This window comes from Eurosta solidaginis, chromosome 1 (genome assembly GCF_040869045.1).
Source record: "Eurosta solidaginis isolate ZX-2024a chromosome 1, ASM4086904v1, whole genome shotgun sequence".
Classification (NCBI taxonomy): Eukaryota; Metazoa; Arthropoda; class Insecta; order Diptera; family Tephritidae; genus Eurosta; species Eurosta solidaginis.
In genome coordinates, this window is record NC_090319.1 from 110,074,907 (window position 1) to 110,093,143 (window position 18,237).

The window sequence follows — 18,237 nt, forward strand, 5'->3', positions numbered from 1 at the left end:
ATTCAGACATAGCGGCATATAGGCAGCTCCTTTTCGTGCTGTCGAAGGCGGCTTTAAAGTCGACGAAGAGGTGATGTGTGTCGATTCTCTTTTCACGGGTTTTTTCCAAGATTTGGCGCATTGTGAAAATCTGGTCGATGGTAGATTTACCAGGTCTGAAGCCGCACTGATAAGGTCCAATCAGCCGGTTCACGGTGGGCTTCAATCTTTCGCACAATACACTTGAAATGACCTTATATGCGATATTAAGAAGGCTGATTCCACGATAGTTGGTGCATTTTGCAGTATCCCCCTTCTTGTGGATTGGGTAAAGAACACTTAGATTCCAACCGTCGGGCATGTTTTCGTCCGCCCATATTTTGCTAAGAAGCTGCTGCATGCGCCTTACCAACTCCTCGCCGCCGAACTTGAATAGCTCCGCAGGCAATCCATCAGCGCCCACGGCCTTGTTGTTTTTCAATCTGGTTATTGCTATTCTAACTTCGTCATAATCGGGCGGGGGGACATATATTCCATCATCATCGATTGCGAGATCGGGTTCTTCATCTATGCGCGGTGAATTGCTGCCTCCATTTAGGAGAGCAGAGAAGTGTTCCCTCCATAATCTAAGCACTCCCTGGACATCAGTTAGAAGGTCGCCGTTTTCATTCCTACAGGAGTTTGCCCCGGTTTTAAAACCTTCCGTCTGTCACCGTATTTTTTGGTAGATTTTCGGGCGTTATTCCTGGTGGCTAGCAGCTCAAGCTCCTCGCCCTCACGCCTTTCTGCTTCTGCTTTTTTCTTCCTGAAAAGGCGTCTCGCTTCCCTTTTCAACTCACGATAGCGTTCACACACTCCTCTTGTCGCGCTCGCTTTTAACGAAGCCCTGTAGGCAGCGTCTTTTCTTTCGGTTGCACGCGGCATTCTTCATTATACCAGTTGTTTTTTCGTGGCCGCCGGTAACCAATTTTTTCCTCGGCGGCAGTACGAAGTGCTTTGGAGATATGCTCCCACTGCTCCTGTATTCCTTCAGGATGAGTTGTGCCCTCAGAGAGCAGGTGTGAGAGTCGAGTTGCGAAATCTTTGGCAGTCTGTTGTGATTGAAGCTTTTCGACGTCTAGCTTTCCTTGTGTTTTTTGTTCCTTGTTTTTAGCCGCGTTGAGACGGGTGCGTATTTTGGCTGCAACGAGATAATGGTCCGAATCGATGTTAGGTCCTCGGATCGTGCGCACAAATATACAGATATCTCAATGAAATTTGGCACAAGGATGTATTTATGTATTATATTAGACATTTGTCGGACCCGGTAGGATCGGATAACTATAACATATATCTCCCATACAACCGATCGTTCAGATAAGACGATTTTCGTCATTCCTGCCGCAATTTGGAAAGTATAAACGTGAAACTCGGGGATATATATTCTAATATATCATAGAAGATATTCTGAAAAAATGACTTTGATCGGAGCTATATATAGTTATATCCCATACAACCGATCGTTCAGATAGAAAGATTTTTGGACATTTATCCCTTAATTTAGAAAGTATAAACGTGAAACTCAGTGACATATATTTTAATACATCATAGAAGATTTTCTGAAAAAATCACTTTGATCGGATCTATATATAGTATATATCCCATACAACCGATCGTTCAGATAGAAAGACTTTTGGCAATTTCTTCCTTAATTTCCAATATAACAACGTTAAACTTGGTGATATTTATTCTAATATGTCATAGAAGATTTCATGAAAAACTCATTTCGATCGGAGCTATATATAGTTATATCCCATACAACCGATCATTCAGATAGAAAGAGTTTTAGCCATTAATTTCTAATATAAAAACGTGAAACTTGGTGATATATATTTTAATATATCACAGAAGATTTCCTGTAAAAATCATATCGATCAGAGCTATATATAATATATATCCCATACAACCGGTCGTTCAGATAAGGGGGTTTTTGCCATATTTTATATTTATCTTAAAATCGTTTAGATATGTACATCTGTTCACTATATATTTCTTATCTTATACAGCGCATTATTTGGAGATTACGAATGGGATAAGATTGTTCAGCCCTATTCATGGAAGGTATGAAGTCTTCGGCACAGCCGAAGACAGTCCTGCCCTCACTTGTTATACTCAGTTGAGCAGAGCTCACAGAGTACATTAACTTTGATTGGATAACGGTTGGTTGTACAGGTGTAAAGGAATCAAGATAGCTATAGACTTCCATATATCAAAATCATTAGTCTTTGAGCCATGTCTGTCCTTCCGTCCGTCCATCTGTCCGTTAACACGATAACTTGAGTAAATTTTGATGTATCTTGATCAAATTTGGTATGTAAGTTCCTGGGCACTCATCTCAGATCGCTATTTAAAATGAACGATATTGGAATATAACCACTTTTTCGATATCGAAAATTTCGAAAAACAGAACAAGTGCGATAATTCATTACCAAAGACGGCTAAAGCGATAAAACATGGTAGGTGAGTTGACCTTATGACGGAGAATAGAAAATTAGTCAAATTTTGGACAATGGGCGTGGCACCGCCCACTTTCAAAAGAAGGTAATTTAAAAGTTTTGCAAGCTGTAATTTGGCAGCCGTTGAAGGTATCGTGATGAAATTTGGCAGGAACGTTACTATGATTGCTAGTTACGCGCAAAATAAAAAATATCAAAATCGGATGACGAACACGCCCACTTAAAAAAAAAAATTTTTTTAAGTCAAATTTTAACAAAAAATTGAATATCTTTACAGTATATAAGTAAATTATGTTAATATTCAACTCCAGTAATGATATGGTGCAACAAAATACAAAAATAAAAGAAAATTTCAAAATGGGCGCAGCTCCGCCCTTTTTCATTTAATTTGTCTAGGATACTTTAAATGCCATAAGTCGAGCAAAAATTTTCCAATCCTTGTGAAATTTGGTATGGGCTTAGATTCTAGGACGATAACTGTTTTCTGTGAAAAGGGGCGAAATCGGTTGAAGCCACGCCCAATTTTTATACACAGTCGACTTGGCTGTCCTTCCGCTCGGCCGTTAACACGATAACTTGAGCAAAAATCGATATATCTTTACTACAGTCATTTCACGTACTTACCTGAACTCACTTAGTGTTGGTATAAAAAATGGCCGACTTCCGACATGACCACGCCCTCTTTTTCGATATCGAAAATTGCGAAAAATTAAAAAAATGCCATAATTCTATACCAAATACGAAAAAGGGATGAAACATGGTAATTGAATTGGTTTATTGACGCAAAATATAACTGTAGAAAAAAACTTTTCAAAATGGGTGTGACACCTACCATATTAAGTAGAAGAAAATGAAAAAGTTCTGCAGGGCGAAATCAGAAGCCCTTGGAATCTTGGCAGGAATACTGTTCATGGTATTACATATATAAATAGATTAGCGGTACCCGACAGATGATGTTCTGGGTCACCTTGGTCCACATTTTGGTCAATATCTCGAAAACGCCTTCACATATACAACTACCACCACACTCTTTTAAAATACTCATTAACACCTTTCATTTGATACCCATATCGTACAAACAAACTCTAGAGTCACCCCTGGTCCACCTTTATGGCGATATCTCGAAAAGGCGCTCACCTATAGAACTAAGGCCCACTCCCTTTTAAAATACTCATTAACACTTTTCATTTGATACCCATATCGTACAAACAACTTCTAGAGTCACCCCTGGTCTACCTTTATGGCGATATCTCGAAAAGGCATCCACCTATAGAACTAAGGCCCACGCCCTTTTAAAATACTCATTAACACCTTTCATTTGATACCCATATCGTACAAACAAATTCTAGAGTCGCCCCTGGTCCACCTTTATGGCGATATCTCGAAAAGGCGTCCACCTATAGAACTAAGGCCCACTCCCTTTTAAAATACTCATTAACACCTTTCATTTGATACCCATATCGGACAAACAAACTCTAGAGTCACCCCTGGTCCACCTTTATGGCGATATCTCGAAAAGGCGCCCACCTATAGAACTAAGGCGAACTCCCTTTTAAAATACTCATTAACACCTTTCATTTGATACCCATATCGTACAAACAAATTCTAGAGTCACCCCTGGTCCAGATTTTTGGCGATATCCGGAAATGACGTCCACCTATAGAACTATGGCCCACTCCCTTTAAAAATACTCTTTAGTACCTTCCAGTTGATACACATGTCATACAAACACATTCCAGGGTTACCCTAGGTTCATTTTCCTATCTGGTGATTTTCCCTTATTTTGTCTCCATAGCTCTCAGTTGAGTATGTAATGTTCGGTTACACCCGAACTTAGCTTTCCTTACTTGTTTTCTCTTCATTTTACTCCATTCGAATGCCTTCATCTTCTACCAAACTATATAGTAAACAGTTATTGAGCACCTTGATTAGAAATCCCCGGCCGTGACAGTTTCGCAACTTAATTTAATTTTTATTTTTTTTTTTATTTAAATTGATTGAGAATCATATGTATTATTTCTAATTGCCCTTTTTCGCTCTTATTTGGAATCCAAATCTATAAATAAAGTTTTGGTTGTAAAAATGGAAATTCGGGCTATTAGCGAGCTTTGGGCAATATTTGTCGTAGTGCTTTTGTTTAGCTATATTTTATTAAAACAATTTGTTAAAAATAAACGACTGTGAAAAATCTATTTTTACTATGGCACTTTTTTGAATATTTGCACTGCATTACCGGCAGTTGCTACCAAACGCCAGATAGCAGCGCAAGCTGCAAATTGTAACTGATTGATAGAACAGTTGATTTTTGTTGATATTTGAAAAGATACTTTTATATTGGTTGCGCAAGATGTGCAGGGGTCCGGCTCGTTTCTTATTATTGTAGACAAATTTTCATTATCTTGGTGTGGTGGCAGCGTGCTCCGCCTACCACACCGAAGATCCGGGGTTTACGCCCCGGAAAAAGCAACATCAAAATTTCAGAAACAAGTTTTTTCAATTAGAAAAAAGTTTTTCTAAGCGGCGTCGCCCCTCGGCAGTTGCTTGGCAAGCACTCGGAGTGAATTTCTGCCATGAAAAGCTTCTCAGTGAAAATTCATCTGTCTTGTAGATGCCATTCGGAGCACGACGCAAATTGGAAGAGAAGCTCGGCCGGAATTATATTCGGAGGTTATCGAACCTTATATTAATTTTTTTATATTTTGAGAAACAATTTTTCTTAAATTTTTTATTCGAATCACAGACCCGGTGAAAATTAACAAAAGCAATTGGAGACCACTAGCAATTTGCAAAAAAATTACAAACGCACAAATTAGCAAAGTGAAGTGTTTTCATTCAGTCTATTGGTTCGATTCCTGCCGAAGTTAAACTTTCCTAGTTATATTTAATCCATACAATCGCAATAAAAGCTCTATACCATTTTATATTGATAGCAAAGAACTAAACATGCTAGCTGTTGAAGCGTAATAGAAGTAGTTGTGGAGTTTATTTATTGCTTACATGTCCATGGACGTATCCAGCTTAAGAATGTCAGAGGATGTAGTATGATCTCTTGTAAACTTTCTGGCAAAAGCCACTGATACTTCTTACGACAAACGGCAAGGTTCATCAAATTAACTATGTCCAAGTGCTTACAAGAAGTTGCTTTTGTGTTTACTGAAATTGGTTAAATGATTAGGTTCAAATGCAAACGAAAATCTTTTTACCCGAAAAATCTTATATCTTGTGCTTTGCGATTAGATTCATCTGCTAGTAATTAATCCTCTAAAACCAGTTATCGTTATTTAGGCCGAGTTTTTCAGTAGTTGGTTAAGCTAAGCCTTAACTCAGTTCGCTCAAACTCTAGCCAAATTTAGACTGCAGTTAAATTACAGAGCAGTGGGCTGGATTTTTTCGTAAGGCTTGTTTTCTCATTATCTAGATAATTTGTATATACGGCAACAGCTGGATTTTATTGATCCAACAAACATGGAAAAAATATTTCTCCAGCCTTCGAGAAACATATAATATCTAAATATGAAGTTGATTTAAGTTTATAAGAAAATGCCCTTTTTGTTGAGAACGCTATAACTCCCAATTTGAGCGACTGTTTAGAAACAACGCTTGAGATTCTAGAAGTATGCTAGTTATCAGCATGAGCTCTAATGCTACCAAAGCCTGTATGCTTATTGGGTACATATTCAACACCATTGCTGAGAGAAAAAAACGTTTTGATCAAATAATTAAAGAGTATAAATTAAAAAGCTATGGTTACTTCTCTCAGTGGCTCGAGTAGACTTCATTCCACAAGGTGGAGAAGACGGTCATCTGCCTTCGAAAGACTACAAAAACTGAAACTGCGTTGCAAAGCCCTGTAACACCAGTTGTTTTTCTGGATATTGTCGGGGCTTTCTACAGTGTCTTAAAACAAGCAATCATGGACAGTCTTAACTCTATTCAAGTACATCCGGCCTTACCAAATTGGATTGGTTCCACGTTGAAATCCGGTCTTTGCGAGGCCGCAAAAGCTGTGAACAGAGGAACTCCGCAGGGTTTGATACTATCACCAACGCTGTTGACGTCTGGTCATCAACCAATTGGTTAGGCGGTTCGACAGAGAACTAGACTACCTTAAATGAAATTTTAAGATATGATACTAATATCAGTTGTACTTCGTGGGCAGAAAAAAACACAAGTGGCATAACAATTGCAAACAGGAGAACTTTCAAATGTAAGGAAAATTATTGTCAATTTCTCGTTAAGTTTAAAGTAAACAATTTTAGTTAAAGTGGCTTGTTTAACAGTAACTTAGCCATCCCCCTTCATTGGCACGCTCAGGTGTCTGCCTACATACATATAAATATACTGATACTAGCGTATAGCATTTATATTTACTAGTATCGCCTGTGGTCGAAATTCGACCAACTCTTATTTTTTTCAACTCAGTCTATGCATCCAGTGTTGGGGGTAGTGAAATAATGCGTTAATAGTTAAGCAGTGAGCGGAAATATAGCAAACTGGTCTAACTTACTTAAATGTTTCACTAAGACATTGTAATTATACTCAGTTGAGCAGAGCTCACAGAGTATATTAAGTTTGATTGGATAACGGTTGGTTGTACATATATAAAGGAATCGAGATAGATATAGACTTCCATATATCAAAATAATCAGGATCGAAAAAAAATTTGATTGAGCCATGTCCGTCCGTCCGTCCGTCCGTTAACACGATAACTTGAGTAAATTTTGAGGTATCTTGATGAAATTTGGTATGTAGGTTCCTGAGCACACATCTCAGATCGCTATTTAAAATGAACGATATCGGACTATAACCACGCCCACTTTTTCGATATCGAAAATTTCGAAAAACCGAAAAAGTGCGATAATTCAATAAGAAAGACAGAGAAAGCGACTAAACTTGGTAGATGAGTTCAACTTATGACGCAAAATAGAAAATTAGTAAAATTTTGGACAATGGGCGTGGCACCGCCCACTTTTAAAAGAAGGTAATTTAAAATTTTGCAAGCTGTAATTTGGCAGTCGTTGAAGATATCATGATGAAATTTGGCAGGAACGTTACTCCTATTACTATATGTACGCTTAATAAAAATTAGCAAAATCGGAGTAGGACCACGCCCACTTTTAAAAAAAAATTTTTTTTTAAGTAAAATTTTAACAAAAAATTTAATATCTTTACAGTATATAAGTAAATTATGTCAACATTCAACTCCAGTAATGATATGGTGCAAGAAAATACAAAAATAATACAAAAATAAAAATTTCCCTTTTTCATTTAATTGGTCTAGGATACTTTTAACGCCATAAGTCGAACAAAAATTAACCAATCCTTTTGAAATTTGGTAGGGACATAGATTTTATGACTTTAACTGTTTTCTGTGAAAATGGGCGGAATCGGTTGATGCCACGCCCAGTTTTTATACACAGTCGTCCGTCTGTCCTTCCGCATGGCCGTTAACACGATAACTTGAGCAAAAATCGACATATCTTTAATGAACTTAGTTCACGTGCTTACTTGAACTCACTTTATCTTGGTATGAAAAATGAACGAAATCCGACTATGACAACGCCCACTTTTTCGATATCGAAAATTACGAAAAATGAAAAATATACCATAATTCTATACCAAATACGAAAAAAGGGATGAAACATGGTAAGGTAATTGGATTGTTTTATTGACGCGAAATATAACTTTAGAAAAAACTTTATAAAATGGTTGTGACACCTACCATATTAAGTAGAAGAAAATGAAAAAGTTCTGCAGGGCGAAATAAAAAACCCTTAAAATAAATTAGCGGTATCCAACAGATAATGTTCTGGGTCACCCTGGTCCACATTTTGGTCGATATCTGGAAAACGCCTTCACATATACAACTACCACCACTCCCTTTTAAAACTCTCATTAATACCTTTAATTTGATACCCATATCGTACAAACTCATTCTAGAGTCACCCCTGGTCCACCTTTATGGCGATATCTCGAAAAGGCGTCCACCTATAGAACTGAGCCCCACGCCCTTTTAAAATACTCATTAACACCTTTCTTTTTATACCCATATTGTACAAACAAATTCTAGGGTCACCCCTGCTCCACCTTTATGGCGATATCTCGAAACGGCGTCCACCTATGGAACTAAGGATTACTCCCTTTTAAAGTACTCATTAACACCTTTCTTTTGATACCCATATTGTACAAACAAATTCTAGGGTCACCCCTGGTCCACCTTTATGGCGATATCTCGAAAATGCGACCACCTATACAACAACCACCACTCCCTTTTAAAACCCTCATTAATACCTTTAATTTGATACCCATATCGTACAAACACATTCTAGAGTCACCCCTGGTCCACTTTTATGGCGATATTTCGAAACGGCATCCACCTATAGAACTAAGGCCCACACCCCTTTAAAATACTCATTAACAACATTCGTTTGATGCCCATATTGTACAAACAAATTCTAGGGTCACCCCTGGTCCATCTTTATGGCGATATCTCGAAACGGCGTACACCTATGGAACTAAGAATTACCCCCCTTTTAAAATACTCAAAAACACCTTTCTTTTGATACCCATATTGTACAAACAAATTCTAGGGTCACCTCTGGTCCACCTTTATGCCAATATCTCGAAAATGCGTCCACCTATGGAACTAAGGATTACTCCCTTTTAAAATACCCATTAACACCTTTCATCTGATACCCATATCGTACAAACGCATTCTAGAGTCTATCCTGATCCACCTTTATGGCTATATCCCTAAATGGCGTCCACCTATAGAACTATGGCCCACTCCCTCATAAAATACTCTTTAATGCCTTTCATTTGATACGCATGTCATACAAACACATTCCAGGGTTTCCCTCGGTTCATTTTCCTACATGGTTATTTTCCCTTATGTTGTCACCATAGCTCTCAACTGAGTAAGTAATGTTCGGTTACACCCGAACTTAACCTTCCTTACTTGTTTTTATTGTATTTTCTTAAATTTTCTACAAAATTTTCAAATTTAACTATAACCTTTTGGTATGGAGCTCCTTAAATAAAAATATAAAAAATATGTAAAATCAAAAGAAATTTACATAAAGTTAAGGTAAAATTACTTGACATTAAATTGAAAAATAGGGTTTTCCACACCACCCGGGAGGACCCCGTTGGGGCGCAATCGAAGTTAGTTTTGTGTGCTCGGTTCCCCAGTAGGCCTATATCTCCCATATACATATATCGCCCATTTACTTCAATAGTGTCATTATTCAAAAACACGAACTTTTAGTTAAAAACGAAGAAATGTCCTTAAGGAATTTAGCCTATTTCACGCCACCCGCTAGGTATGCAATTGGCGCTTTACCGCGTTTAATTTTGTATAAATACATATGTAGTATGTACATAAGTGTGACACAAAACGAAAATTTCAAATAGAATAGAGGATACCTTCATAAAAAATAAAAATATAAAAAAATATGTAATGAGAAAGAAGGCAGAGTTTACTAAAAAAATTTAAATTAAAGAAAAAAAAATAAAGTACTTAAAGTGCGAAAAAATTAAGTGATGTGAATAAACAGTTCCATATAAAAACGCAATAAGTGCACTTGGACCCTTTTCCGGGTTTTAATGTTATCATTGTGGAAATATGAAGATTCTAATATTCGGATATTTAATGTTGGGATTCCCATTGAGATCTATGTACGTAATTAATTTGTATTAAATTTGTAAACATGCATATTCATGAAATGGAGATGAATATATATGACCATATCTACCATAAAATATCGTCTGTGAACGATATAATGCTAAGATATAGCAAAGCAGAATAAATTAGAAAAAAAAGAAAAAGGAACAAAAACATTGAAATTATTCACGCAAACATATTTACTAAAATAAAATTGATTTCATAATTTTAAGCGACATAAACAAATTAGGATTATGGGATCTAAGCATCCGATTAATGGGCATATAATCAAACAAAGTTAGCCTAATAATAAATATAGTGGGTAATATACTGCCTATGCAATATTTTGGGTCGTTTTTTTTCGTTTAATATACAACGTAAAATTTTCCGATTCAATCAAGTTGCATTTAAATAATAATAAACTAAATTGAAATTAAAAATAATATAATAAAATAAAATAAGAAATATCAAAATAAATTTGCATAAAAGACAATATACAAATTTTAATGTAATATCTTTTTAGCAAATTTATTTATTTTTTGTTCACTATAAGACGTGCTATATCTAAAATGAGCATAAAATCTGGAAATGCAAAAAACATTTGGGTCAAATTTGCAATTAATTGTTATAAATAAATAAATTTAGTGAGTTTGAACAAAAGTTGACTCATTATTTCTGATTTATTTTTTTTAAATCACCTAAAATGAAAAACAAAGAATCTGTTAAATAAAGACCTATGCTTTTACGTGTAAGCAAAATTTGTCCAAAAAAATAGGCCGGTTAAGTTATTACTTCTCTTTAAAGTTTTTTTGTGTGCTAACAATTATTTTAGAACAATTTTTTAAAGATTTTGGTACAAACCAATATAGATAATTGGAAACAATGGGAAACAATATTTTATTTCAACAGAAAATGAGCGAAGCAGTAGTTCTCTCACCGTTTGGCCTGTACAAATATATACGTATGTAGAGATGAAACATTTGAGCAACGCAACAATTGAGAATTTGGAGCTATGTACTCAGGGGGGTTTGTGAACATAATGCGTCCTACAGATGGCAATTTCGATAGTTGCACAGATTTTCGAATTTACAAAAAACTTTTTCTATTAATTATAAACAAATAGAGCAATATTTGTTAACAAAAATTGGCCTATACACTGCGGCTGATCAATACGAATCGATTCATATAACTTTTATATGATTTTACGTATGCTAAGTATGCGAAACAGCCTGTCAATTGATTGTATGGAAATTTTGTTAGCGTATTAATATATAGATACTCAAACAAGGGAGTCAAGTAACTTACTGGAACTTCCTCCATATTATTAAACAATTGTCTTTTTGTTTATCCTGGCTTAAAGGGGCTAAAATCATATAAATATGGGAATCCAGCGAGAGAAATGCACTGATTTCTAAGTTGACGATTGCTGTGGGAGAGTACGTTTCACTCTGTATTTACGTGATTGTGTTTGATAGCTCGATAGTTTTAAAGATTTTTTTTATTATACAATGCCACACAATTAGGCTTATTTCATTTATCAATGTAAGAAATGCAGTTTGAGGTAACTCTCTTCGCATAAATTACTCTTTATATTTTGGGGTCTTACGGACGAATCAGAATACAGAGTAAAGGTCATGTACTGATGTCAGCAGGCATAAATTACCTGGCTATGCAGACATGATGTACGTTTTTATAAGGACTGTCTGTCAGCCAGACTGTCATGGTGTGCCTCTTATCCCACCATCGCCTTTATGGTGAATTAAATTTCAGGGGGTATGGGCAATTTTGGTGACCTAAAGCGGTGCTAAGTAATGAAAACATGTCACATATATTGACAAGTATTGAACAGAATTGTACGTATGTATTTAAAGAAAGTGCATGCGTAATGTACATATATATTCAGAGTTCACCTTAATTGACTTCGTTAAGTTAAATAATTTCGATATTTTTCTTTTGCTTATACTGAATGACAAATGACATGCGTTTTGTTCGTTCTTTAGCAGAAGAAAGTGGAACGGAAAAAGGTAGTAGTGAATATTAGCTAGGTATGTTCCCTTGATTATAACAAATGAAACTAATCGAAAAATGTCTCCATAATTGATTGCAGAACATTTGATAGCATACATTAAATGATAAAGAAATATATACAAGATAATAAAATAATTTGTTAGATTTCAATAATACTTGAGATTGAAGTCGAAATATCGACAAAATAAATTATAAATTAATACAAACAAAAAAGTAAGGAAGTCTAAATTCGTTGAAACCGAACATTACATACCCAGGAGTACATCCTGTTGTTGTTTTTTTGTGTGCTTAATAGTGTTACAAGGGTGCGCAATAATACATATACATATGGTTCTATTCTGAACTAATTTTTCTTCGAGTTATGGCTCCCGAAGCATAGAAATTTGCTTAGTCATAAAAGGGGCGGTGCCACGCCCATTTTTTTAAATTTGAATTTTTTCCAATTTAATGTTAAAAATACACTTGAGAAATGAAATGCTATTGATATAAAGCTTTTTTGCAAAGATATAGCTTATTTTATTCGTCCACGACTCTTTTAAAAATATTTTTTTTTTTCAAAGCATTCCATAGAGTAAAGCAACCTCTCTGCTGAATTTTGTTACGATAGGTTTAACGATTTTTGATTTATGATCAATAATATTTGTAAAATTGATTTTATTACAAGTGCGCGGTGCCACGCCCATTTAAAAAATATTTTCTAATTTTTATTAGGAGTCTCAATATCAGTCCACACGCCAAATTCCAAAGGTGTATTATTAACTAAATAATCAGGTTTTTTGTGTGTTTCCAAAATGTTATATATATAAAAAGTGTTCGTGGTTATCATCCGATTTCACTCATTTTCAACACCAATATATTCTGAGTCCAGATAAGCTCGTGTACCAAATTTGGTGAAGATATCTCAATATTTACTCAAGTTATCGCGTTAACGAACAGACATACGGACGGACAGACGGACGGACATGGCTCAATCAAATTTTTTTCGATACTGGTGATTTTGATATATGGCAGTGTATATCTATCTCGATTCCTTTATACCTGTACAACCAACCGTTATCCAATCAAAGTTATAATACCGCTGGGTATAAAAATAAGTTTTATTCATTCTGTGAAACCTTTAGCTCAAACAATCTAACAATTTGCAATATTCAAGGTCAGCGCTGATCAAAATTTTTTATATGGAAGTGCAAATCACAATACATGTACAAAATTGTATGTGCACTGAAACTTTTTTTGTGCTTAAAAAAATATATTTAAAAAATTTTAATTTTTGATGTCGGAAAAACTTGAATATTTGGTTTCAAGTAACAAAATTGTTGCTTAAAATATTACGTAAATAGTTACATACATATATCATCAACATACAAGAACCAATAAATTTAGTTCTAAAAGTAGCCTCAGCTTTTGTGGGAACATATCCTATATACATATATCGTCGGAATTTGGTTTTCAATAATCATACTAAAAGCGAATGTGGAGATTTCCGCGAAAGTTGCATTGGAAATTGAGTTTGAAAACTTTCGAAACGTTAATTAAAGGGCTCCGCCTGTTTTGTTTTAAATTTGTGTTCAAATTTACATACATATATTAGCAACAGAGATTACTGAGGTGCTGAAAAACTACCTGCATTTTTAACAAGTAACTCTCAGTCAAAAAATGTCTCATAACCAAGAAAAATAATAAACCGAATTTAAATACAAAATCACAAAAACTACCCCGTAAGGAGAATCTTTAGTTGAAAACAAGTGAATTTCTACTGCATTCTGAACCACTAATAGTTTGCCATCTATCTCTTTTACATACTTTCAACTGCTTTCAACATCGCCATGTTATGTCCTAGGCGGTGGGAATTGTCCCGCTGCATTACCTTTTCAATAGTTCCTAACTATATACAAATTTCTTTATTGACATTCGATAGTTACGAACTGGTGGAATAGTGTGGAGAAAAAGGTATACTCATATGTAGTCGCAGCTCGTTAAAGCTGGTAGCAGTTTTTTTGTCGGTGATATATTTCCCAAATATATGTTAAATATGAAATATAAAAATCCAAACTGTTGATTTTATAACTGAAAATCTAGTTACTAACGAACTAGTACTTATTTGGTACTCTAGGTCTATTTCCGGACCAGAATTTTATATCACTAGTTACTGACTTCCCTTGAGGGAAATTAACTAGATAATATCATATGAAGTTGCTCCTCTGAAGTCCTCTTCTTTTGGTACAGTTTTACTTACATTATTTGGTCATATATCCCATATATTTCAGCTCTTCGGTCAATTAACTATTTTAATTTTATTTATGAATAAATTTTGATTACATCTTTTTTTCAGTGCTATAATATTTTTGAATAATTTCTAGTTATCCAGTTATTAGTGTACATTTTTTTTTATCATACACAAGTGCCTGAGTTTCATACGGAAGTGCTTTTTCTTTGCAATTTCATAAGAAATTCGAGCATTTTCATATGATTCGAAATTATATGTGAGGGCATATGGGAGTGCTATGAAATTTTTTTTTATATTCAAAGTGTGCATTTGAATCTGTGCCTATGATTCAGGGCAAAACAAAAACAAAAGTGCCATAAGTGTATAGGGGTTGAGCAGCCCTGTTCAAGGCTATTAACTTTTATTAATAAAATAATAATAAATAAAAGTTATTCACTAGTTCAGTTTTTTTCTTTTTTTTCCTACACATTCCTAATAAGGTGTAAATATTTGAGACAAAGGTATATTAGTTTCACAGTTTTTTTAATTGTATATAAATCCACAAAAGCCTGGAATAAGTTCTCAAAAATCCGAAAAAAATGCAATGGTACTATTTCTTATGTATTATTGAGCGGGGCACTCCTTTATTGCTTCTAATATATGAAATATAGCAGAACCAAATGTTCTGTTCTAATTTTGGTCTGTCTGCATAAATTTTAATAAGTTTTTACCTCTTACGGAGAGTCCCATTGAAGATTTCTCAAGGCGAAAAGTAAAAACTTTTTCTGAATTGATTCTAGTCTATCCACATGAACTTGATAACGCGGATTCCAAATTATCGATCCATATTCTAATAACGGCCTGACCAATGATGTGAACAGGTTTTTTGTAACGCAAGGATCACTAAACTCTTTTGACCATCTTTTCACAAATGCTAAAACTCCTCTCGCTTTATTGACCGTGGCGTTAGTTAATATGAGGGTTGAAACTAAGTTTGCAATTCATTGTAACTCCCAAGTCGATAAAAACATCAACGCTTTCCATAGGTTGGCCATTAATTGTGTAGGAAGCTGGCTGTATGTTCCCACGTGAAAAACACATGGATTTACATTTTTCTATGTTGAGAGGCATACAATTCGCATTGCACAAAGTAACTAAACGATTTAAATCCGCCTGGAGTACAGAACGTTCTTCAACCGAAGCGTATGGCTCAAAAAGTTTTACGTCGTAGCATACATTAAAATTTTAGAATATTTTTTAGTTGTATCGTATATCGTTTATAAAGATCAAAAACAGAATTGGACCGAGATGGCTGCCCTGCGGCACACCGGAGGGAACATCGATGACATTCGAACAATTGTTTTTAAAAATGACTCTTTGAGTTCTACCGAAAAGATAGGAGGAGATCCAGGGAGTTAGGCCAGGTTGAAAACCAAACAATTCGAGTTTATAAACAAGTAATGAGAGGCGTACTTTGTCGAATGCTTTGCTGAAATCAGTGTATATAACGTCGGTATGATGATTGTTTCTAAACCCATTAAAGACGTGAGTTGTAAATTCAAGCAAATTGGTTGTGGTTGATTTGGCTCTACAAAAGCCATGCTGAGAACTATCTATCAATGTAGAAATCGAAAATGTAAGGTCATTAGTAACGATTGCTTCGAAAAGCTTAGGGATAGCGGAGAGCTTTGCTATTCCACGATAGTTTTCAATAGACGACTTGCTTCATTTTTTATGAAGTGGGATAAGAAAATATTCCTTCCAAGCCGTCGGGAAAATGCCATTTTTTAAAGGGAGGTTAAAGAGATCAGTAAGGGGCTGGTAAATGTGTTCCGCACATTTTTTAAGAGAACATTTTGGGATCAAATCGGGACCGTATTTAAAGGATTCTTTTAGGGTGTTTAGATGTAGTAGTACATCTTCAGCCAACAAATGTGGGGCATATATTGAGTTTATTTATTTATTTATATTTTATTTATTTATATTTATATAGTAATTTGATCAGTTACAAATTTCAAAAGTAGTCTAGTACAAAAATATACTCACAGACTACGTAGAGGTAAACAAATGTAATACAAAATACAAAATAATAAAATATAATATAATTATGTATGAGCAATTACAGCTTTAAAAATAGGTTTAGATAATGAAAAGTCGATTTCTAAAGAATTTGAGCAGAGATTAAATTCTGTTAATGTTCGAGAAATGGGAGCATTACAAGCATAGAGGGTCCGAATAAAGCCCGTATAAAACATGTTGCTATTTCTAAGCGGCCTGTTTGGTACATGGAATCGAATACCCTCGAGGAGAGCTGGCGCATCGATTGAACCATTGATAATGTCGAAAACAAAAGTCATTGACAGCAAGGTTCTTCTAGATTCTAGAGACTGAAGGTTGATGAGTGCACACCTGGGCTTCGTAGGAAGGAATCGGGTCGGAAAAACTCAAAGAACGCAGTGCAAAACGAACATAGCTTGTTTGCACACTTTCGAGCCTCTTGATATGACACTAATGATAGGGTCGCCAAATGAAACATGCATATTCCAACTTGGAGCGAACAAGTGAGGTGAACAGTATCTTAAGGGTATAAGGATCCGTAAAATTTGAGCTAAAACGCCGGATAAAAGCAAGAAGAGAATAGGCCTTAGCAATTGTAGTATCTAAATGTATCGAGAACGAAAACTTAGAGTCGAAAACTACCCCAAGATCTTTCAGTTCTGTAAGAGTTGACAGGCGGGAACCGCAAATGGTATAAGATGTGAATATGGGATAACGAGATTTAGAAAATGTTACGTGAAAACATTTAATTACGTTTAGCGGTATATTGTTTGAATTACACCAGGCAGCGACATTGTCCAAATCGGATGATGGAATAGACGAGCAAAGTTTTTTAGCCTTAACATAGTTCCAGAAAGCCTTAGGGTGGTCCTATTAAGGTGGCAGACACACTATAGCAAACAACAATATTATATATTAAATAATTTATACCTCATTTATTGGCAATTTAATACCGCAAAAAAAAATTTAAAGCTGCGTCCGGTTCCGAGAAACGGGAGTGTCTGCTAGCTTAAGACTCAAGCCAGCAGACACTTCGTGAAAACACGACCTACGACTTCCGAACGACTTGGATAATTAATATTACATTTATTGGCAATTTAGTACCGCAAAAAAAATTTAAAGCTGCGTCCGGTTCCGAGAAACGGGAGTGTCTGCTAGCTTAAGACTCAAGCCAGCAGACACTTCGTGAAAACACGACCTACGACTTCCGAACGACTTGGATAATTGATATTACATTTATTGGCAATTTAGTACCACAAAAAAAAATTTAAAGCTGCGTCCGGTTCCGAGAAACGGGAGTGTCTGCTAGCTTAAGACTCAAGCCAGCAGACACTTCGTGAAAACACGACCTACGACTTCCGAACGACTTGGATAATTGATATTACATTTATTGGCAATTTAGTACCGCAAAAAAAAATTTAAAGCTGCGTCCGGTTCCGAGAAACGGGAGTGTCTGCTAGCTTAAGACTCAAGCCAGCAGACACTTCGTGAAAACACGACCTACGACTTCCGAACGACTTGGATAATTGATATTACATTTATTGGCAATTTAGTACCGCAAAAAAAAATTGAAAGCTGCGTCCGGTTCCGAGAAACGGGAGTGTCTGCTAGCTTAAGACTCAAGCCAGCAGACACTTCGTGAAAACACGACCTACGACTTCCGAACGACTTGAATAATTGATATTACATTTATTGGCAATTTAGTACCGCAAAAAAAAATTTAAAGCTGCGTCCGGTTCCGAGAAACGGGAGTGTCTGCTAGCTTAAGACTCAAGCCAGCAGACACTTCGTGAAAACACGACCTACGA